This window comes from Notolabrus celidotus, chromosome 1 (assembly GCF_009762535.1).
Source record: "Notolabrus celidotus isolate fNotCel1 chromosome 1, fNotCel1.pri, whole genome shotgun sequence".
NCBI lineage: Eukaryota > Metazoa > Chordata > Actinopteri > Labriformes > Labridae > Notolabrus > Notolabrus celidotus.
In genome coordinates, this window is record NC_048272.1 from 21,707,209 (window position 1) to 21,731,708 (window position 24,500).

Below are 24,500 nucleotides of genomic sequence, written 5' to 3' on the forward strand. Positions count from 1 at the left end.
CTCTAGTGGACGCTCGATGAACTGTAGTTTTTAGCACTTCTGCATGAGCTTCATGTTTTAAGACCGGAGGTTGCCACTAGGAGAGCAGACAGCACCATCTGCTGTTTGAATAAGGGTACTGATATTCATTTTACATCTCATTGATTTGAATCATCCCTCATATGTAGTGATTCTTAATCATCTTCAGGGGTACCAGGTGCTCCAAACCACTTTCCTGGTTGTTGAAATGGAAGTTAAATTCCAGCTAACCAACAACTCTAAAAGGTCAGAAAACTCTAGGAAAACGGTCAAATTTGAGCTCAAGGATCACAGAGTCTGATGGTAGAGAATGTCTGATTGATTTGCTGAGCGTGTCTAACACTAGCAGAGCTAGCACCACCAGCATTAATGTCCTCATGCCTGTGCTGCTGGTTACTCATTGCTCTGGTGTACACAGCCAATATACAACTTTATCTCCATTTACTGACAAACCATGCCACGCTACGAGATGCTATCCATCACCTGTGCTTGTTGTTGAGTGTTATAGCATTATAGCAGTAGGTGTTTTCCAAAGCTGCAGCCCCAGCTACCGGAGGGGGGATATTAATCTGTTTGACCGTCAATTTTGGTGAAGACCAACGAGCATGACAACATTTAATGGTTTAGTCAACTACAGGCAAGGAAAAGGGGTAACACAAAAAATATAAATGTTTGCTTTTCATCTTTTCAATACAGTCACAAATCACACAGCTGTGGCAACAAATCTCTTTAAAATTTACATTAACTGAGAGAAAAGAAAAGAGACCCACCCGCCATCCCGCCTAAAACCCACAGACTTGCTTGTGTTCATTATTAAAGAGCGTATACTGCGATTTCAACAGATTCTGGACTAAACAAAAGCTGCACATCAAAATCTTGGATATCAAGACTATCAAAAAAGGCACAAACAGACAGGTCGCACAAAGAACTCAGCAGAAGCTTTTTTATACAACTAATCCCAGTAAGGTTTCCAGTGACCTAAATGTTCAAACTAAACCCTCCGAAAAAGTCTATCTACAGGTAAGTGAAGTCCCAGCAGGCACCTCAGATTAAAACTCCCATCCCTACTACTGTAGAAGCAAGTGCATTTAATAATCGTAGGTGTGTGTGTGTGCCGCACTACAAGATGCTATCTGTCACCTGTGCTTGTTGTTGAGTGTTATAGCATTATAGCAGTAGGTGTTTTCCAAAGCTGCAGCCCCAGCTACCGGAGGGGGGATATTAATCCATTTGAATGTCAATTTTGGTGAAGACCAACGAGCGTGACGACATTTAATGGTAAAGTCGACTACAGGCATCCATACATCCCTGACTCAGAACGATCAGGGGACCAAAATGGGGCCATAAAAGGTGAAGTCCATTTGCTGCTGACCATTTGTAGATATTATTCCCTGCCCTGACCTGCAGAGCTGCAATGATTTATTGATAAGATGTCAACCCACCTGGATTTTTGTAATTCATATTATTTGAAATGTCAATATTACACAAAAAGTTGATATTTTCAGCACTTTTTTTCCTTATGTTGGGCTTATGGAAACACTGATTTACAGTTTTCACCATTTTAGGAGCTTTTGGATCAAACTTCTATCCAAGAAAACCATTAATAGATTCATAATCAACCAGGAAAAAAACATTCATTGCAACTTGACTGCCCTGAATTTTACAGTCTGAATAAAATCTGACTGAGTACGTTTCCAGAGCTGCATCAATAAATCTTTACACACATACTTGATTCATGACATTTGCACATGCTCTGATTTTAGCGTGAAGTGAATATAAATCACTTTATGAGCTGAATCGGATCCAAACACTCGATCAGTGAAGCTGCTGAATGATCTCGTTTTTACATCTCAAGTTTCACAGGACAACATAATGTCACACAAATGTTGTCTTTCTTCTTATAATTGTGAAGTTGCGGTTTGATTTAAAGCATGGATTAAGAGCTGCACTGAAACATCACAAACACACCCGCGCATACACGCACAAATGCACACACAGCACCTGTTAGCTATAGAGGGAAGTGAAAACTTCACTGTTGCCAAAACAACATGAGGAAACCATTGAGCCTTCACTTCCTGTTGGCTCTCCATCCGCCCTCCATCTGCTCACTTCCTCCTCTGACCCACGCCTTTCTCTCAATATCTCTGAGGGAATACACACACTTAAAAACACACACACGTTCACACGAATACCCACACCCACTTACACCTCCGCCCTATAGTGATGAGTACACTTCAGGCTGAAGAGACTCCAGTGTCTGAGTGGAATCTCGTCCTGCTGTTGAACCAAACTGCAGATTACGGCTTCGTCCTCGTCCAGATAGAAGAGCTTTGATTTTTTTTTAATCCATCTAAAAACGCGAACGGGTTGTAATACGAGGCAATATTCCTCTCCACATGACAGACAAATCATTCTTACCACTGCTGAATCACTCTCCTCATTATTACTAACCATACAGGGACAACTGTATGCTCCAAATGAGTGGACTAACTCATAGTGCTGATCGATTTTTATATCATAAATGCATCAATTTGATGAAAAGCTTTAAGTTGTTGTCTTTTAATTTACCGGATTAACAATAACAGTCAGTTTTTCTCGAAACGGTGATTCATTCTCAGAAACTAATACAACAACAGGGACAAACTGATAACACACGTCATATCAAATCAATCTGCAGAGAGGAGTCCGGCTCATTTCCCCTCTGCCTGTTGACAATGAGGTAAAAACGTTAGAATTGAATGTGATAGAATGGATTGGAATGGAACGGAACACATCAAAGGAGAACGGAATGAAACGGAATAGAATGCCTCCGATTGGTCAAAACCAAGCGTCAACCTCCGGTCTGAAAATATGAGTCCAATGCGGAAGTGCTAAAAACTGCAGTTCATCAAGGATCCACTTGAGGCTGGCTCTGGAAGAACCGGAAACCACATACACACCAATTCAAAAAAGCTAATCTTTACGGCAGAAATAAACATGTTTACAGCCTGGTACAAAAAACGAGTGTAGTCTGGATAGCTCATTGGCACAAAATCTGTGATTTTTTTCCTAACGCGGCAATTTTTGAAGATATTGAGATTACGAGTCTTCCAATGACAGGAACAGCTGACTTGATTGACAGGCGGGAACAAATCGCTTTGCTCTGTGTTTACAATCTGTTTCTCCCTTTAAAGCAGACTGTTGCTTTTAAATCTTAAACTCTGGAGGACCACATCTAGAAGTATTTGGTAGGAAAACATTAGGTATAGTAAATCGTGGACTGTTGACACTGTGGCAAAAATGGAAAGAAAAAAAAGTGCAACAGAACTATTGCAAAGTGAGGCCACAGAAACTGAAGGAAAGGGGGAAATGTAAAACTTAAATAAGACAAAAACAAACATCAGGGCCTTTTCAATGTTTTAAAACAAGTACAACGAAACAAACATGTTAACAGGCCTCAAATTTGGTGAGGTAGAAATCCTCAGTCCGCGCTGCAATGATTTACACACCCTTATCCATCATGTCACTTCGCCATCTATAGAAGCATTTAGTAAAATGAGAATTAGAACGGCTACTCAAGCGAATAAAAACAGCCTAAAGAGTTAACTGTTGCTGTGGATACAGCTGGAACAGGAAGATCTCGTCTTAATTATAATAATTCAAAATGTGTTATTTAGCTGAAGGAACATATTTAAATATTAAAGTAATATCTTTTTAATTTTGTGACGAATAACATCCTAAGAAAGCAGCTGTGTAATATTAAGTATAATGCACAGACAGAGGGTCGTTATAGCTGCTGTATCCGTGATGTAATATTCCTAAAACACACTTCACTAAATGTTGAATAACAGACGACAAAGAAACACCTGTACCTTTACTGTTTGTCTCAGCATCTGTGCAAATTCTTGATAATCTCACACTGAGGGTAATATTCTGCATCTTCAGCGCTCAGGAGTGATCACACAAACTAATAGGACTCAATATTAAAGAACAACATTAAAAACAAACACACTCAATCACACTGAATTAGATTTAGATTAGATGAGAGCAGATTCAGGTCGCTGCTGCGCTCCTGAAGCTCGGAGTTTAGACAGTGATGAAATAATGAGCGTCTAACTAAGTCAGTTCACATGCAGCTCTGTGTGTGTGTGTGTGTGTGTGTGTGTGTGTGTGTGTGTGTGTGTGTGTGTGTGTGTGTGTGTGTGTGTGTGTGTGTGTGTGTATGTGTGTGTGTGCGAGAAAGAGTGTGTGTGTGAGAAAGAGTGTGTGTGTGTGAGAAAGAGTGTGTGTGTGCGAGAGAGAGTGTGTGTGTGTGCGGGAGGGTGTGTGTATTTCACTGGCAGGGTATTTGTAAAAAGCTCTGCGCTCTGTGATACACACTCTCTCTGCCGCAGCATTCCTCTCTCTATTCTCTCATCTTTATCAGTTGTTAACATGCTGCAGAGGGATGCCAAGTAAGCTGCTAGTATTACTTACACACACACACACACACACACACACACACACACACACACACACACACACACACACACACACACACACACACACACACACACACACACACACACACACACACACACACACACACACACACACACACACACACACACACACACACACACACACACACACACACACGGCTAAATTACACAGCCGCTCGGTGCTGGACCTGAGTCCGTCTGCTGCCATCTGTTTAATGCATTATACATAAAGCCGATGTTATAGAGCGTTCAGACACCTGTGGTTCGTCTGATGCAAACATCACAGCAGACGAGTAAACGAGCGACAAACTGCCGACTGATCTTTTATTCACATTGTTCACATTGCCCGCATTAAAAACTAAAATCAGACGTGTTTGTATCCCGTCGACCGATCAACAGCTGACTTCATTATTCATGCACCTGAGCCTGCGTTGTGCTGCAGCCTCATCAGAGTTCAGTAAAGACCTTTTCATGCTCATTGCAAGATGATATTAGGACAGCCTAAGTTTACCAAAGTTGTTGTGCACACGTCCCTCAAAGCGTGATAGAAGGGGGGTCTCAGACAGGCGGGACATGGAACAACAAAGACGCTGCATTAGTCACCGTGTAATGTTTCCAAGACATCCAAGATGGCGGCCAAAGCAGTGATATTTCTATGCTGACAGTCTTCTGCCTTAGTATCAAGGTTACGCCAATTACGCATCTTCCCAGTATCATTGAATGTGCGGTAAAGAGCAGGAAAGAGTATGAAGTGGCTTCTTTCTTTCACCTGTGTTGAATTCTGTGCCTTCTTCCTGCAAAATCGACTCACCCCGACCAGTTTTCTTTCAGAAATTTCACCAAGGAACTGACAGAAACTTCCCAGATTAAGTCAGGGTGATAAATTCAGCTGTTTGCATTCACACCAGGGATGATGCCGGTCATATACAGTGGGGCAAAAAAGTATTTAGTCAGCTACTGATTTTGGAAGTTCTCCTACTTAGAAAGATGAGAGAGGTCTGTAATTTTCATCAGAGGTACACTTCAACTATGAGAGATAAAATGAGAAAAAAAAATCCATGAAATCACATTGTAGGATTTTTGAAGAATTTATTTGTAAATTATGGTGGAAAAAAAGTATTTGGTCACCCACAAACAAGCAAGATTTCTGGCTCTCACAGACCTGTAACTTCTTCTTTAAGAAGCTCTTCTGTCCTCCACTCGTTACCTGTATTAATGGCACCTGTTTGAACTCGTTATCTGTATAAAAGACACCTGTCCACATCCTCAAACAGTCAGACTCCAAACTAAACCATGGCCAAGACCAAAGAGCTGTCGAAGGACACCAGGAAGAAAATTGTGGACCTGCACCAGGCTGGTAAGAGTGAATCTACAATAGGCAAGCAGGTTGGTGTGAATAAATCAACTGTGGGAGTAATTGTAAGAAAATGGAAGACATACAAGACCATTGATAATCTCCCTCGATCTGGGGCCTTAGCAAGATCTCATCCCGTGGGGTCAAAATGATCATGAGAACGGTGAGCAAAAATCCCAGAACTACACGGAGGGACCTGATGAATGACCTGCAGAGAGCTGGGACCAAAGTAACAAAGGCTACCATCAGTAACACACTACGCCGAGAGGGACTGAAATCCTGCAGCGCCAGGCTGTCCCCCTGCTTAAGCCAGTACATGTCCAGGCCCGTCTGAAGTTTGCCAGAGAGCATATGGATGATCCAGAAGAGGATTGGAAGAATATCATGTGGTCAGATAACACCAAAATAGAACTTTTTGGTAAAAACTCAACTCGTGTTTGGAGGAAGAAGAATGCTGAGTTGCATCCCAAGAACACCATACCTACTGTGAAGCATGGGGATGGAAATCTCATGCTTTGGGGTTGTTTTTCTGCAAAGGGGACAGGACGACTGATCCGTGTTAAGGGAAGAATGAACGGGACCATGTATTGTGAGATTTTAAGCCAAAACCTCCTTCCATCAGTGAGAGCATTGAAGATGGAACGTGGCTGGGTCTTCCAGCATGACAATGATCCCAAACACACCGCTCGGGCAACGAAGGAGTGGCTCCGTAAAAGGCATTTCAAGGTCCTGGAGTGGCCTAGCAAGTCTCCAGACCTCAACCCCATAGAAAAATTGTTGAGGGAGTTGAAAGCCTGTGTTGCCCAGCGACAGCCCCAAAACATCATTGCTCTAGAGGAGATCTGCATGAAGGAATGGGCCAAAATACCAGCTACAGTGTGTGCAAACCTGGTGAAGACTTACAGGAAACGTTTGACCTCTGTCATTGCCAACCAAGGTTATGTTACAAAGTATTGAGTCGAACTTTTGTTATTGACCAAATACTTTTTTTCCACCATAAATTACAAATAAATTCTTTAAAAATCCTACAATGTGATTTCCTGGATTTTTTTTCTCATTTTGTCTCTCATAGTTGAAGTGTACCTCTGATGAAAATTACAGACCTCTCTCATCTTTCTAAGTGGGTGAACTTGCAAAATCAGTGGCTGACTAAATACTTTTTTGCCCAACTGTATAATCACTGGCATCTACTCAGCGATCATGCATAATCGAACGGTTCGTTTGTGGCAGTCGCGTTAACCGGCACCTCGTCCTGCTAGTAACGGGCACTGTCTCGCCCTTTATGTCTGCGTGTATGTTTACATTTTACAGCCACGCTGAGTCTCTGCAGTTTTCACCATTACTAGCATAATTTCAAGGACTGCTACTTATGTTTTCTTCTTCTTTTGCTATTTAATACAGCTAGCCTTCTTCTTCTGTTATCTAATGCGGTTAGCAAACAGCTTTAAGACGCTCTATAGCCACCGTCTGGCGGGAATACTGTATTACAACCAGACACTGGTGAAAACGATGAAAAATTGTAGTTTTAAAATGAGAAAATATTCTCTTTTTTTTTTTTTTTAAGTTGTGTTTTTAGGGCATTTTTGCCTTTATAACAGGACAGCTGAAGAGAGACAGGAAATATGGGCAGTAGAGAGTGGGGGAAGACATGCAGGAAATGGTTGCAGCTGGGAATCAATCCGGCGACCTCTGCGACAGGGGCTGTACCCTCTGTACGTGGGGCGCTTGGACCGCTAGATCACCAGAGCCCCAAAATATTGTACTTTTAAAATAAGATAATATTCACATTAACTCTTTGATTTGTAATAAGTAGACGAATATTTGTGCATATGAAAATCATGTCCCATTTCTAATGTTGTGTCTGAGCTGTAGTGTTGTCACCTGCCACTACCCGGTGCTGTAGCTCGGGTTAATGGCTAATAGCATAATGCTATAATGCTCTACTACCAGGATGTAAACAAGCACAGATGACATATCTTGTAAAGTTGAGCAGTTTGTCAGTAAGGTGATCTAGTTAATAGAGATACAGTTGGGTAACCAGCACAGGATTGCAAGGACAACTGAAGGCTGGTGGTGCTCGCTCTGCTATTGGTCGCCACTCTTGGCAAGCCCATTTGACTTTGTTTACATGCAGACTCCTTAGACTTTAGGCTCATCGGCTAGTCTGAATTTAAATATCTTTTTTAAAACATGGTGATAAGTCACTCTGGAACATCTCTAGTAACATCTCTATGAAACTTGTTTCTAACATGTCGTCTCTTCAGAATGACAGAGGGATGCACTTTCACTCTGGGTCTTCATCAACTACATCTTAATAGAGACAATAATTAAAGCAGCTTTCCCTGGTGGAAAGCTTTGGCTTCATATAAATGCCCATTGTCCATTCACAGCAAGTGGCTTGAATGATTGCTCGTGCCACATGTGAGAGATTAAAAGCATTTGCATGCTGACAGTGAATGCATGCTTTATGCTAATGTAATGATCTCTCTTATTAAGGTTCAGGCAATCTGCTGGGACGACTTCATGGCAGGAGGACAATGGAAATGTGATTCACTCTGCAGCTCTGATGAGCCAACAGCACGAGATTGGGGATCCCGGTGACCACTGTAGTGGAGGTTTAGTCCATGACAATGCACAACAGTGACATCATCAGGTGGCAGTGTTTGGCTGAATTTACAGGATCACACCACGCTGTCACTGTTACAATGTTACAATGTTACAATGTCATTTAGCAGACGCTTTTATCCAAAGCGATGTACATACGAGAACAAGAACAACACAAGCAAAGATCTAGACAAGAGGAAACAAGATCAGTAAGAGTAACAAAGTGCTTCAAGTCAATTTGGGTGCAGGTACTGCCAAGCAGTGTAAAGGCAATGCACAAAAATAAGTAAAGAATTATTATTATTTTTTTTTCCCGAAATAAGGAACATCTACAATGAAGCAACCAATCAATTTAAGACCTTCCATTATCATCATCAACAATTAACATCACCACAATAATGACCAAAGTACCAAGTGCTGGGTCCCTCAAGAGCTGAACACAGATTCCCAGAGTAGAGCAGGACAGTGCGAGTCAATCGTAGCTGGAAGACATGATCTGCCACTGGGAACAACAGTGGAGAACAGTCTAGCTAAGTGCATAGTGCTTCCTAAAGAGCTGGGTCTTTAGCTGTCTTTTGAAAGTAGAGAGGGACTCTGCAGATCGAATGGAGTTGCTATGGCTCTATCAGGTGTGACCAGGCTGGATTGGACTGTTTGAATTATATTAATATCACTTTATGATGTCAGGTAGATCCACTTTAACTCATTACAGACACCAATACTCTCTGCAGCAGCTGTATTTCCATTCACTGTGATGCAAAATGTTGTTTTGTCACACTTGTAGATGCATGTTTCTGAAAACTAGCTTTCTTTCAAACCATTTCATGATGGATTTAGTCGTCCAAAAATCATCTTCTCCAGCATCGGAACAGCCAATCACATCTCTCCATGTCCTTATGTGGCTTTCTGTCGCTGCTATAGCCTGACATAACTCCAAAGCTGCACTGCATGAGCTCTCAATGCAGGAGAATAAATCCAGCTTTCTGTCGAAGCTCTGGTGAGTCAGAGTTTGGATTAGCCCAAATGTGACATTCATATTCAGTCATTTAAATATGAGACCTCCCAGAAATATGAAGGTAGGTAGAAAATGTTCCATGTTATGATGTTTATTGATATGAAACATTGATGAGTGCAGTTACGTCACACAAGAACCGGAAGGGTCTTTTGGGCCATGAGTGGATCAATCAGAGACAGATGGATCAGCTGGGACCGAACATGATGATAAAAGTCTACTAAATGATATTTATTGATCCTCATCGCAACTGTTGACGCACATCAACGCTGTGAAAACACACACACATTCACAACAAGCTTCAACACCTCTCTGCACCAATGGCTTCATTGGGATTAGGAAACACACACTAGACACACACTTGGATGTGTCACAGTGTCACCTTCAGCTTCAGTAGGTGAGAGGAGTTAAAGTTAGAGCGGTGAGAGGGAGAACGTGGATCAGAGACAGACAGTTGTCTCTTTTAAAGGATATAAATCATCAGCTAGTGTTGATTTAGAGAGGGGGATGACAGAACCAGGAAAAACACACCTTTATATCCTCTCTTACAGTCAGACCTCCTCTTGGGACTTTTTCAGGTCTTGTTTGTTATTTCAGATTATCCACACTTCCTTATCTTCTCCCTCTCCTCTGTTTGTTCATCCTCATTCCTTGGAACCTGACCGGTTTGTGTCAGCCGAGTTTGGTTTCCACTTCATTTGCATGGGTTAAACAAAACAGTGCGTGCCTCTTGTGTTGACCTCCGCTGACGTCAGCAATGCACACAGTTTGGCTTTAAAGGTAGTCCAGAGCGACGTGGTGTTTAACTTCTGAATCACTGACCACTTCTTTGATTTGTGCCATGATTCATAGAGGGTTGCCAGAACGCTTTGGCGACCTTTTCCCTGGATGGAAAATAACCAACGAATCAGAGCTCTGCAGGCAGTGATGTCATGCATGTGACGGTGCTAGATAAAATGGGGTTGAGTCAAGGTGGAGTCCCGGCAGATGTGTGTCTAACATGAATCTTATTCTGCTGGAGGTTTCTGCCTGTTAAAGGAAGTTTTTCCTTGCAACTGCAACTTGCTAAATACCGCGAGGTGCAATGTTCAGATGAGATCAGACTGAGTCCTGTCTGTAAGATGGGACTGGATCCTATCCTGTCTTGATGTTGGGTCTTTGTTAATAATAAAACTTAGAGTACGGTCTAGACCTGCTCTGTTTGGAAAGAGGATAACATTTGTTGTTATTTGGTGCTATATAAATAAAGATTGATTGCTTAAATTTAGCAGCATAAATTCAGAAAAGAAAAACAATCATGATCTGGCTCGACTATCCAAAAATCAGTTTCATCTTGGAACTGTTTCTAAATTTCTAACATTTTTGGATTTGATAATAAGGTTTCGTTCTGCTTTCAGTTCCTAACAGCAACATTAATATTTTCAAATTAACAGATTGGAATCAATAAAACTGACTACAAAAAATGGGGTTGGGTCAAGGTGGCGAAAATCTTTGACAGGAAGCAGCTGGTCATGCAGAAAGTGATGCTCGAAGCTGATACAGAATTAAAGCAAAACTCAGACCTCTTAATTTGGCTAGATGTGTTGCTTATATCATCCAAACTGAACATTTGGTAAAAATATATGTTCAACCTGATCACACACTACGACTTAGTACTTGAACAGACTTTTTATAGTGTGGTATAAACAAACAAAATCACATGCACAGTGAAGAGACGTAAACTACCAGTCAAAAGTTTGGAAGCACCTTCTCATTCAAGCGTTTGTATTTATTTTAATTATTTGAAACAATGTAGATTAATACCAAAGACATCCAAACTATAAAAGAACATATATGGAATTCTTTGATTAATAAAAAAGTGTTCAACAAACCAGAATATGTTATATGTTTTGCATTCTGTAAAGTAGCCCCCTTTTTCCTTCATGACAGCTTTGCACACTCTTGGTATTCTCTCAGTCTGCTTCATGTGGTCCCCTGGAATGGTTTCTAATTAACATGAGCCTTGTGAAGAGTTCATTTGCAGAATGACTTGCCTTCTTAATGTGTTTGAGACCATCAGTTGTGTAGTTCAGAGATTATTTCATAGTTTTGATGTCTTCAGTATTAATCTACAATGTTGAAAATATTTAAAATAAATAAAAAACATTGAATGAGAAGGTGTGTCCAAACGTTTGACTGGTAGTGTATTTTGAGAGAGCTGAAGTCTCTGATTGTCTGGTTGGCATGAAAACATTGAGAGTCAAAACAGCTTAATAAAAACATCATGATGCGATGCAACACCTACAGACCTGAGGTTAAGCTTTCAGGCCAAACCCTAAAATGCTCTGCCCACATCCTGTCAGTTAGCTGAACATGAGGACGTCTTCAAACATCAGAACAAACACCTGATCAGACTAGCCTACATTTTAACTTCTTTTAAAGGTCATTAGTGTGAGAGGTTTCAATTGTTATATCTGTAGATTATGTGGCGATCATATGTTTGTGATGTGACGCTCGTGTAAAGCACTCTTGTATTATTTTAAAAATACACAGCCTTCAAAAACTGGATACATCGTGACATGATGCAACGCGATACGATTTGAGAACTAGGAAGAGAGAGTACATCTCTCCAGTCTCTAAAAATAGTGTGGGAGGTAGAGCCTTCAGTTATCAGGCCCCTCTCCTTTGGAATCATTTACCAGTCAGCGCCCAGGAGGCTAACACCCTCTCTACTTTAAAGAGTAGGCTTCAAACTTTCCTTTTTGAAAGCTTATAGTTAGAGCTGGATCAGGCTTGGACCAGCTCTTAGTTATGCTGCTATAGGCTTAGACTGCCACACTGGGATCCTGTCTTTCTCTCACCTCTGTCTGCCTGTCACTGGACAGTCACTAACAACAGACCTTTCTGGAGTCCCTGAGCTCCCTTCTCGTAGGTTCCTCTGGATCTCTGCTGCTTTCTCTCTCGTTCTCTCTCTCTCTCGTTCTCTCTCTCTCTTTCTCTCTCTCTCTCTCTCTCTCTCGTTCTCTCTCTCTCTCTCGATCCCCTCTCTCTCTCTCTCTCTCTCTCTCTCTCTCTCTCTCTCTCCCTCTCTCTCTCTCTCTCTCTCTCTCTCTCTCTCTCTCTCTCTCTCTCTCTCTCCCCTTCTCCCTCTCTCCATCCATCCATCACGGTCTCAGCAGATGTGTGTCTAACATGAGTCTGGTCCTGCTGGAGGTTTCTGCCTGTTAAAGGAAGTTTGTCCTTGCCGCTGTAACTTGCTAAATGTTGCAAAGTGCTCTGCTCGTGGTGGATTAAGATGAGATCAGACTGATTCCTGTCAGTAAGATGGGACTTGATCCTATCCTGTCTTGATGTTGGGTCTTTGTTAAAAATAGAACATAGAGTATTGTCTAGACCTGCTCTGTTTGGAAAGAGTCTGAGGATAACATTTGTTGTTATTTGCTGCTATATAAATAAAGATTGATTTCTTATTTTATTATTTAGTTGCCTCCACAGCAGCATAAATTCAGAAAAGAAAAACAATCATGATCGGGCTCGAGTATCAAATCAAGTTTCATTTTGGAACTGGTTCTTAGTTTCTTATATTTGTGGATTTGCTTATTTAAAGTTCTGTTCTGCTTTCAGTTCCTAACAGCAACATAAATCTTTTCAGATTTACAGATTGGAATCAATAAACCTGAAATGGTATCCGAGCTAAATCAGGATCAATATGTAAACCGAGGAGCACACACCAGAATGAGTTGAAACACAGCGTCAGCCTGAGAGCGATGTTTAAAACAGGAAACAGCTGCGCACCAGTGGACTGTCCAGGACTGAAGCTGGCCTCCCCACCGGCTACAGATTCTATCAGTTACAGATTATTACATTATGTTAATTCCATCACTGTTTGAATGACTTTTTGGCTGTAGTCCAGTTCTCACTCTCAGTCCAACTGCTCTGGAACAAGACTGTTTAATGTCACCTTTATGTCGTTCGTTAGCACCTCATCGTATTTTCAGGACAAGTCACCGATAATGAGCCCCAAACAGAAAGCAAAGCGTCTGATTTCTTTAACCACAGAGGAGACAGAAATTTAGATCTGAGTCATAAATATTTATAACAATAAAACTTGTAAATGAGAGATAAGCCATGCTAGCTCTGATAACCACAAACCTCCCTCAGCTCACAGGAACACACACCCAGACGTTTCTTTCTCTTTCTTGCTCGTTTTGTTTTCACGTATGTAACAAACAAATAAGAAACCAAATACTCTGATGTTTCTTTCAGTGTTTGTCCTGCTTCTCCCTGTCTGTCACACACAAACACCCACAAACCCACCCACAAACCCACCCACCAAACACCTGGCAGCCACCCTACAAACACACACAAACGCACGCACGCACGCACGCACACACGCACACACACACACAGGCGTTATGTAAGAGTGTGTCGGGAGGACACTTGGATGGTCCAGTTACAACCCGGCTGACGCCTCCATGTCATCTGTTGAATATTTCCAGATAGCAGGAGCAGAGTAAGCCCACAGAAACCAGCGCCACGGCCAATGAGGAGGCAGCTCAGCGACATGATGGAGGTGTGTCATCTCATCTGTGTCGTAGTAGTTGGATCCGTTATCGTATCTTGCCCCCTGAGCAGAGCAGCGACATGATTTAAGTTCCAATTTTAAAGCATTTAGTAAAAATGCTACGAGAACCAGAAGCATCATCGATCAGTCGTGTTTGATTTTTCTACCTGAGCTGAAGAGAGACAGGACAGGTCGGGGGACAGATTGGGGCTGACATGCACCAAATGGCAACCCAGGGCGATGCTGTGAGGACTCAGCCTCAGCGTGTTAGGCGCTGTCTACCAGCAGAGCACTTTATTGAAATGTATTAAATCAATACGGTATTGATTTTAGGAAAGAACCTGGCCTGAACTGCAGAATGACATTGAGGCTGTTTCCAGATAAAAAAAGATAGACAACATGACAGCTCGTTAAAAGTGAGGCGAAAACATTCAGAGCCATCACTCTCCTGCAGACTCCAGCTCCAAATCTTCAATATGTTGGGCGATAAAATCTGATACATCGTCTAATTAACTCATCGGACTGATCAACGATCAGGCCACAGACACAAGAAGTCACTGGGGATGCATGCAAAGTGTTGAGGCTCATACGCCGAGCTGTCACTCAGGAGGCATCAGGTATAAATGATCACTCAAGGGGGTTTTCAGCTGGAGGAACTTTACCCCTGCACTACGTGCATTTCGACCGGTAGACCCAGGGTCTGAATATAGTTCAGGGGTAGACATTCTCCCCCCTAAAAAGCCCCTTCTAGAGGGGTAATACTTTTCAAAGGACCCGGGACTTTCGGGGGGGATGGACCTGCAATGCTGAACTTGTCTGATTGGTAGATTAACCACAGTGTTTTCATTCCGCCCACCGTCCACAATAACATCACACACATCTGTGATTCATTTCTCTTTCTTTCATTAGATTTTATTTGTTCTATCTTTTTTGTTTGTGTGTGTACTTTTCAAAAGAAGAAGCTGTGATTCACTTGATTTAGCAGCTTGTAACATAAGTCTTCTCTTCTCTCTTCTCTCCACCACGAATGCGTCTCTCCCGGTGTTACGGTTTTACAAGTGACCCTGTAAACTGGAGACCTTCACCTGAACAGTGTTTGTGGAGTTTACACAGCTGTTGAAACACAGAGGGAGTTCCTGGGAATGTAAACTAGTTTAGTTTTTTATTAAGATTTCAAAATATCCTCATCAGATATTTAATGATCGTCTAAAGACGTTTATGAGGGATGCATATGGCTGAAAGTCTCAAGTTAACAGGGTCACTGTTTAAACCGAAACACCGGCCGATCTCTGCCACGGCTTTTTGAGTTAAAAAGGATTTTAAAGCCCTGTTGAAACGTCTTTGCTACTCACGCTTATCTCCTCTGATGTGTTGATCCAGTGAATCCATCTGTGAAGAAATATAGCACCATCTAAAACAGCTCCAGCTGAGTCTCTTCATGCTAACAGGCTAACTGTTGTCTTGCTTATAATGATAGCTGCCTGTCCGTCTGCTTCTATGGTGTCATCTGTGATGAATGGCCTTCGTCTTAGTTTTACTGCCCTCTACTGGTCTGGTGGTGTAGTGCATTTACTTTTTTTTTTCTCCATATGTCATCTAATCAGGACTTCAGCCGCGGTCGAAACACAGACAACAATGGGGGAACAGGAGCCTTTTAGTTCAGGGTAAAGTAGTTCAGGGGGCTAAAAGACCCCGGAACTCTTGGTGGAAATGCACCTTATGAGTTGCTATAAAAGGACATCAGTTCAATTCACCCATAGAGTTGAACACACAGCTGCCACACACCTGTAAAAGGTTGCTTTTCCAAACACATTGATTAACAATTATATACATTGACTTTCCAGCAGGGCCCCATTACAGCGGGGTCTGTTTCACCCCGACTGCATGGTCATAAAATAATAATAAAGGCCAAAAGCTCTATTATAACCATAAACACAGAGGGCCTGCTGAGCAGATAGCCTCCATATCTTAAATATAGGACGCAGAAATTAATAATTGATGGGACTTACATAAGAGCAAAGTGAGCGCTGCAGGATCTGGTTCACAGGCAGGGAATACGTCTGCAGAGGGGTTCCCACTTTCCTCTGAATTTTAAAAAACCTCCGTCCAGAGTTGCAGCGAGGAGGGGATGATATCACGCTCTGACTGCTTCAGGGGTTCAGGTTTCTGTGGGTGTAGCGCTGCACCAGTGTCCACACAGAGAGGAAGGTTTTGAATCATCATCATCATCTCGATCATCAGGGACAGAAGCTTCTACACTGAGTAAACCCACTCACAGTAATCAATGAATAATGCTGGACCGCACTTTTGCTATGTCACTGAAGTACTAACACAATATCTAATCTGGAACACAGACTGAGGCTGTCGCTATATACCCGTGTTGATGACAACCATATTTAAAAACAAGGGAGATACAGGTTGTAGTGGTTCTTTACACCCGTTGGTATAATAGACTGTATAATAGTATCCGTGATGTCACTCATCTGTTTCTTCGGCGCCGTTTTGAAACCAATCATCAGCGGGTGCCGTATTGGAAATGCTGAACACACTCGTTCGAGCTTTCGCTAACAGCAACAGGGTGCCTGCCTGTCAATCAAGTCAGCCATGTTCTTATTTGGGCAAAACTACCAAGTTTAATATCTTTGAAAATACGTAGTTCTAAAAAAATTCACCCCCGTACAGTGTGTGCTGATAGAGAAATGAGCTATTCAGACCTAAACCGTTTTTTGAACCAGGCTGTAAACATGTTTATTTCTGCTGTAAACATCGTCTTCGTGGTTTCTAGTGTTTCTGCAGCCAGCCTCTAGTTGACGCTCGATGAACTGCAGTTTTTAGCACTTCCGCATGGGCCTCATATTTTAAGACCTGAAATTGCTACCTGCCTTAAAGGTGACATATCACACTTTTTTCATCAATATATATTGGTCTAAGAGGTCCCCAAAACATGTCTTTAAAGTTTATGCTCAAAAAAACACTTTGAAATTAAATTTTGGCATGCCTGAAAAACCCTCTTCTTCAGCCCTCCTCAGAACAGTCTGTTTTCTCTCTGACCACGCCCCCTCAGGAAGTGGATGTGGCCTCGGCTCTCCAGCACGTTGATCTAATGTTTACATGTTGGCTGAATATACACAGCTGCTCACAGATCACGTTACTTCAACCCTCTGAATCTGATCCAGAATCTGATCCTGACGGAGAGGCGCCTGCAGCAGGACCTTTCTGAACCATTGGTCACAGATTTAGTGTTTGTTGTTTTATTTATCAGTATGTAGACGTGTGTCTTGGTACACAGCTACGAACATGTAGCTATGTGGCTATGCTAACTAGCGCTAGCACTTATCCATGATAAATAAAAATCATCCCCTAGATCTTCAAATCTGCAAACGAAGGGAGTAAAAACGACCTTTGCCAGAAAGGCAGCAGGACCTTTCTGAAGGATTGGTCACAGATTTAGTGTTTCTTGTTGTTTTATTTGTCAGCATGTCGACGTGTGTCTTGGTACACAGCTACAGCTACAGCTACAGCTACGACATGTAGCTATGTGGCTATGCTAACTAGCGCTAGCACTTATCCATGTTAAATAAAAATTATCCACTAGATCTTCAAATTTGCAGATGTGGGGAGTAAAACCAACCTCTGCCAGAAAGGCAGCAGGACCTTTCTGAATGATTGGTCACAGATTCTGTGTTACTTGTTGTTTTATTTGTCAGTATGTAGACGTGTCTTGGTACACAGCTACGACATATAGCTATGTAGCTACAAACATGTAGCTATGTAGCTATGCTAAATAGCGCTAGCACTTTTCCATGACAAATAAAAATCATCCATTAGATCTTCAAATCTGCAGACGTGGGGAGTAAAACCGACCTTTGTGTTTATTAAGACAGCCTACAACTAGAATGCCTCCCTCCTAAGCTCCTTGTTAGCTCACATTTGTGCAGGTAATGAAAAATGGAGGAGGGGTTGAGTTGTATTTTATACAGTCTATGGGCTGAACAAGCTCCAAGCTCTGACCCCGTGACAGACCGGATATTGTTGTGACGTAACAAAAACACGGAAGTCTGAAACGGCTCGTTTCACACACATTCACAGAAAGCTGGAGAAATCAAAACAGGGGCAGAATCGATTTTTTTCATTCTCTGGGGTTTTGTAGACATGCCAGGGACACACATTTCAGGTAGAGAACCATTAAAAAGTCGATTTTCTTACAGTACATATCCTGCTTTGAGAGGGCAGCACGGAAGAGCCCGAAGCAGCAGCAGCAGAAGAAGACACAGTAGCCAGCTAGCCTTTGCCAAAGTGTATGTCGTAATTGGAGAAGATGACAGATTAAAGTGAGGTACTCTACCTACACCTAAAAACAGTTTCCCCTGCAGTTTGGGAGATTTTTGGATTTTGTATTAAAAACGAAGTTACTTTTAAGGGCTAATGATGCAGATACAACACAACTTTGACCTTAGTTAGACATTATAATCAACTAATCTTTATTTATGCAGCACCAATTCATGGTCTCAGTCGAGGTAAAACCTGATGATATTTTGCTATATCAATATTTTACACACTTCTATTACTCCAACATTTAAATAATTATTGCATACAGTACATAACATTTTTAATGTCTGCGCTGCAGCTTGAAATTATGCCCACAATCTCATGTTGCTATCTATCTCAGGGAGTACACTACACTCTGACACCACAGACACGATATTTTTGCTTTTGAACATCCCTGAATTTTCACTGGAAAACAATTCTGCCACTAAAATAAGCGCTACAAAGTGATATTGCAGTTAGAAGCCTGAAAACATAACTTGAGCGTGGATTTTAACAGCAATGTAATTTTTTAACTGACAAGGAGAAAAATCCATCAGAGCAGATTCTCAGCTACGCACAATTCACATCACATCATCCACAGTCCAATAACATCGAAGATGTAATCCTCAACATTTCAAAGAACCAGTAAGACTCACAACGAAACACTAGAAATTCTGTTTGTCGAACGGCATTCTGGGAAATGTAGGAAACTAGCTGCTTAGAAATGGTGATTTTAAAGAATGACAGGAAAAAAATGTGCTCAGAAAAGATTTTAGTATTTTTTTCATCCATACAGACGAGTTAGCCGCATCAATTCAAGGTCAATATCAGAAATATATGTGAGATCTCAAAGACTGCGAGAGATTTAAACCACAACGAGGTCCAGTTTGTCTTCATGTGAACTCTGATGTTTCTGATCCTAAAGCTCAACACTGTGACTCTTCTTAAAGTTTGAACCCAGTTTACATCCTCTTCATAAAACCAACTGGAGCTCCAGCAACAGGTTACAGAGTCACCTCCAGTCAAGAATCTCCCTGACTGTTCCATCAATATCACATATTTTCTTTTCTTTACCACTGGAGGAGTCTGGATCTACTGCTAGACATTCAGAGAAGAGACAAGCTAAGTCAGCAGCCGTCACTTCCTGTGGTCATCAGGTCTCAGCAGCAGCTTCAAACACAAGCAGAACACCCGGCTGTCACTCTGCAGGTTAACTCTGCTGTACATCTGGAATAATCCTGTACGGCTGTCAGATTCATCCGCCGTACTCTGGACAAAAGGTCAGGGTGAGCTGATGTGAGATCTGGGAAAAGTCAGGCAAATTCACAACAATGGGGGGTGACATTTATATCATGCATCTGGTGCGTAACCGTTGCAATCTGCGTGCACATTTTGTTCTGTTCGCCAGCTTGTCACTCTTTCATTGCAAAACACTGCCATCATTTTGTCGCCACTTCTGCAGTGTCCTTTCTACGTCATGATTAGCATCCTATGATCATCCTCATAAACACATCGTCATGCCATGAAGGAGGTGTCTGTATATCTTTATTCACACATGCACTGCACCCTTGAAAATGCCCCCAAACTTTCAAGGTATGTTTGCCGAAGAAGACAAAAAACGGTCAGAAATTTCCGGAGTGCATACGTGGAAAGGTTTAGTCCTCTGACTGAACGAGACTCTGTGCTAACAAGGTTTTAGAGACATTACTCATTGCAGTAAACATCGCATTATCTTCATCATATTCATTAGGATTACATTAGCAGAGCAACTAAAGACTCCTTACTCACTGTAGATCAAATTCTGTACATTATCTACACTGATCCGTTATCCTGAGCACAGTGTGAGCAAACAGAGGAGTGCATCAGCTCACCATATGATTCAGAATAATGATAAAATGATTATTTGCATTGTCTATTAATCTGTATCTCTTATTTATTTGCTTTGCTGCAATGTTTTTCATTGCCTAAAACTATAGATGTAATTTTTTGACACTGAAGAAATGAACCAGAAAATATTCCCTCAAGTGAATTGTTGATAATGAACCTGTAAATCTTCACGACTCTAGTCTTCTGCGTTCTCTTTTTAATAATACTATATATTTTTTCACTTTTACACTAAGTCTTTGCATGTATTTCTAATTCTCAATCTACGACGAGCTCCTCCTTATGAAGCTTTCTGCAGAAACGTTTCAAAATAAAAGCCCCCAATTAAAGTTCAAAGCCACACCCATATGGAACAAACTGGCAGAGTACTGGTTTCTGCTCCACAATGCACCCACTCATTACACAGTGAGTGTAACTGGAAACGTGAAAATCATGCCAGCATCAGGCTCTCCCACAGTGTGTTTATGTGGGATTAAGGTAAGCCGGGCTGCAGGTAAGCAAACAGGCATGGGCGTCACACAGGCCTGTTCTCTTGTCTTTAATACATGAATGAATTAAAAGGTGCAGAAGTGTCATGTTTGGAAAAACTAGGAGACAAAAACAAACTTTACACACATGATAGTTGGATGCAAAACATGTGAAAACATATGATAATGAGCTGCGCATTGCTGCAGGCCTTTAGAAGGATTTTTCCAAAAGGTAGGGAAATAAGTCACTCTGTTTTTTATACGGAGTAGGGGTGTAAGGTTCTTTTTAACAACGATTCATATCGCGATTTGTGGTTGCTGATACAATTAAAGGACGATATTGGTTCATTTAGAACTATACGATCCGAAAAGATTCAGTGACTCGAAATCGATTCAGTGACTCGAAATCGATTCAGTGCCTCGAAATCGATTCAGTGACTCGAAATCGATTCAGTGACTCGAAATCGATTCAGTGACTCGAAATCGATTCAGTAACTTTTTAACCAAAAATTCAACCAGTGTGACAGTGAAATAAATACCTTGATACTGGACAGTCCTAGATTCCTGTTCTTGCAGTGATGTTTTTGGCCCGAGACGAGTTTTGTCCTAGTCTCCGACTAAACATGCTGGCAAGGCCTGAGCCTTCTGCAGAGCTGATGTTACCATGCGCTGCTGCTTTATCATTAACAGTGCAAAAAAACCCACACATCCATATAAAGTATACCGTGCTTAAATTCAATGTGTTATTTCCTAGTATCGATACAATTGACTTGTTACCTTTTAAAATGATGTTAGATCGATATATGTTGTCCAGAGGGCCAACTTGCGGCACACAGATCGATGTAGTCGGATTATAGGAATATAAATCGATCCATCGATGTAGTAGATGAATCATTACACCCCTAATACGTAGGGATCTGCAAGGGTGCATTGTATGATTTGAAAATGTCTAACATGGATTACCGGTGCACAAAAAGTTGTGTTGCAAATTTTCAAACGATTTGTGCATCAGGATGGGGATGTGCACACCACCTCAGCTGCATCTTCCAATTTATGGGGGCTGACTGTAGACAGTTATTTTCCCAGGGTGACATTTTTTAAAACAGCCGCATAATTCGATACACAGCTCATAAACTGTGCAGACAACCATCTATAAACCCCTAGAGAGGTGTATATGATCCAGTCCAGAGCCCTTACGTTCAATTGGTGCATCACAAATGGTCTGCTTTCTCGCTTTAGTGGATATAAATATGAGGTTGTGGTTGAGAAGACCAACCTGTGGACCTGCAGCCTATGAGATGTGATGGGGGAAAGAAGGCATATTTGATCAGAACAAGCCAGTATTCCCAGAGGATGCGGTAAACAACATAGGCCCACTTAGATTCACCTAAAATTAAACATTTTCCTATAAAAGGACATCAAATGATTTTCCTCCTCCTGCAACAAGCTCCCCATGCTGGGTGGATTTTAGCAGCAGAGGAGAGCAGAAGGAGCAATGCCCTCGTTTGGAGGTCACAAGCTGAGGAGGAGTCACCATGAGCCGAGATGCGGGATCCCCCCTCCTTTCTAACGCAATAAGGCAAGACACACCCAGATAGAGAGGGGAGGAGGAGGAGGAGGAGGAGAGGAGGAAAAAGAAAGCAAGAGCAGCTACTGGTGCTCATCCGCCCATCTCTGCAGATGACGTAAGGACGATTGGTCGCCCGTTAATTAAAATGAGACCAGCTCGCTCGGTGGAGGTTTTTATCCCACTCCCGTTTACCCCTTACGCCCCATCATTATGATTATGACAGCCTTGCAAAAAGCTGCCTTATTGTTTACAATGTGACAGAGCTAAATGTGGGCAAACCACTTCAACAAGCTCAACAAGCTCACCCTGAAGAAGAGGAAACCACAGAGACACGCGTTTTCAATATCACGCATCCACACCGCCGCAGCAGCTACCAGTGTTCGTAATCAAGTTTCATGACACTGACGACAGAAAGGAGGGTTCCTGCTGCTGCTGCTGCTGCTGTTACCAGGGGAAATATCACTCGGAAAACAAAACACTGAAACATTGTTTCCAGACACTCTGAGACATCCGCAGCAACGGTCTCTGCGTGCTGAGAGCGCACCCATCAGAGAGCGCCATTACGAATACACTCATTTACGCGCAATGTCGCCAAAAAAAAATTAAATACATGCTTTTTTTATAAATTAAAAAGCACCATTTGACTCAGTATGTGTGTATGTTGAATTCGGCGCACATTAAACACACTAAGAAGACTTCAGTTGCATGTGAAGTGACACTAAGTGGTGCGCATTGGCTGGAAAACACACAGCAGAGGGTGACTCAAACTACACAGCAATGCGTACCTCGTCAAAAAGTTGGTTTTTGATCAATTGACATGCTAATCAATGATTTAGACATACATTCGTCTCTAATCAAACGTGTTTATAACGCTATGTGTGTTTATAACAGTCGTTTTTCAACATGTGTGTCCATTAGAAGTCTTACATTTTTGAATGGAGGCTTGACAGCGTTGACTGCAGACGAGGGGAAGGCACGTAATGTTATCAGGGCGAGAAAAGGGGTAGAAAACACACACATTGAGGAGTTTGGACACATATTTCGTGTAAATGTGGCTCATAATGTGGTGTTTGAGAGGTTAGGGTGTGTGTGATAGGAGTAGTTTTGCGTTCACACCTGTGGAAAATCCCTAAAAATCGCCTGTTGTTGCTGATAAGTGGGTGTCAAGGTAAAGAAACAGCAGTTGGGAAGGTTACCCGGATGCAAAGCAGTGCGGACAACTGGGGACACGGAGACTCCTTAATGCTTTAAAACCCGTCAAAATGAGCTGAAAACAGGGGTGTTCTAATCGTCTTTCAGCTACAAGTGAATCGAAATGTGTAAAAGGTTTGAAAGGAATCTGACTTGTAGCGCGTAAAGTTTGGAATAAGCAAATTAGACCTTACCTCCACTCGAGGATCCTCGTCTAAATCACGTCCTGTGGTTGTGTCGGTGAGGAAGAGCAGCGTCTTCACTTCAGAGGGGTTTGTCCATTTCCCAACAGGGCTCCAACTTGACAACTGCAGTGGTGGAAAAATGATTGACACGCCGGGTGGAGAGGAAAGCTCTTCTACGTCCTTTTGTTCCGGCGTTCACACCAGTTTCTCTGCCGGTAATTAGCCTACATTGGCGGATGCATTGAGGTCGTGGTCCTGCTGCAGCGATAGGGAGCCCGGATCCAGATGCAGTCAGAAATCAATCCGTCAAAAAAGGAAGGAATAAAGTCCCCTTCTTCTCTCTCCTGGAGTAAAAGAAGCAGAGGAGGGGAAGGCTCTGATAACAAAGCGGTGATCCAGTAAATGAGGACTGGTGGTGTGTTTGTGTTGGAGAGCGGTGGGTGGGACTGGGGAGGGGGTAGAGGGGGAGGTGGGGGTCCGACACATTCAAACAGGACCACAGAAAAGACCCAACGTCCGGATCAGCGTCTTTTTCCTGGCGAGCTGAGGGAACTGAAAGAGAGAGAGAGAGAGAGAGAGAGAGAGAGAGAGAGAGAGAGAGAGAGAGAGAGGGAGGGAGGTGAAGTGGTGCTGGTGGAGACCGAGAAAGAGAGAGGGAGGGACCAGAAACCGGGATTACCCTGTATTTAAGGTGGATCTATGAATTAATGAGGTAATCAGGCAGAAACATAACCCTGCTATCGAGAACATCAGCCTCGGGGTGAGGATCCAGGCTGCTGCTGCAGTCCTGGAAACTTGAGAGGGAGCAGCATGAGAGAGGGAGAGAGGGAAACCCACATCTGGGTCTGCTCAGGAGCAAAGTATGGAGGCTCATTTCTGCAGGAAATCTAATCATGATACTCCT

General features: G+C 42.3%; 1 protein-coding gene across 1 annotated transcript in view; it reads right to left on the bottom strand.

Moving 5' to 3' along the window:
* The window catches only part of LOC117822908 (plasma membrane calcium-transporting ATPase 1-like), a 154,145-nt gene extending 130,004 nt beyond the window's left edge, over positions 1-24,141 (bottom strand). The window contains 1 exon segment of the mRNA XM_034697862.1: positions 23,606-24,141. The gene's annotated coding sequence lies outside the window, so the exon portion shown is untranslated.
* Between the last annotated feature and the right edge of the window lie 359 nt (positions 24,142-24,500).